At 34.8% G+C, this 846-nt stretch overlaps 1 protein-coding gene across 6 annotated transcripts in view; it reads left to right on the top strand.

The window, feature by feature from the left end:
- LOC106884390 (uncharacterized) overlaps positions 1 to 846 on the top strand; it is a 628,567-nt gene that overhangs the window by 201,006 nt on the left and 426,715 nt on the right. The window lies entirely within an intron of this gene.

Genomic DNA, 846 nt, shown 5'->3' on the forward strand with positions numbered 1-846 from the left:
ACGTAGATAGATATATAGATAGATAGATAGATAGATAGATAGATAGATACATACATACATACATACATACATACATACATACATACATACCTAGACAGACAGACAGACAGACAGACAGACACAGAGACAGGCAAACGCACAGATAGACCGACCCACAGACACAGAGGTCTAGAGACAGACAGACAGAAGAATCGATGAATATATAAAGATACAGAACACAGACAAACAGAGAGGCAAGTATGCAGGTAGGAAGTGAGATACGCAGAAAGGTGAGAATTTGGACAGATGCACAGACAGACACTCAAACAGACAGGCAGACAGACAGAGAAATAGACAGGCAGACAGGCAGAGGGACAAACAGATAGATAGATAGATAGATAGATAGATAGATAGATAGATAGACAGACAGACAGATAGATAGATATGTAGATAGATAGAACGCTAAAGCATTGAGAACGAGCCTTAGATGAATACTAACAGGCATAGATGAATAGACAAACGGAGGACCACACACACTTATGAGAATCTATATTTCCTACAAAAAGCCTAGGCCTACTCTTATGCATGTGCGTGTCTGCGTGCGTAAATGTATGTTTACACGCATGTATTTATCTACGCATGTATTTATCTACGCATGTATATCGATTCTCACTCTTTTTTCCCTCTATAAAGATGCCTCTAAACGTTAGATATGTACACGTGCATACATACATATATACGAATACATTCATATACCTATACGTATACATATGTATATGTATATTTATGTGTATATATATATATATATATATCATATATATACATATATATCATATATATATATATATATATATATATATATATATA

Source organism: Octopus bimaculoides, chromosome 5 (genome assembly GCF_001194135.2).
Source record: "Octopus bimaculoides isolate UCB-OBI-ISO-001 chromosome 5, ASM119413v2, whole genome shotgun sequence".
Classification (NCBI taxonomy): domain Eukaryota; kingdom Metazoa; phylum Mollusca; class Cephalopoda; order Octopoda; family Octopodidae; genus Octopus; species Octopus bimaculoides.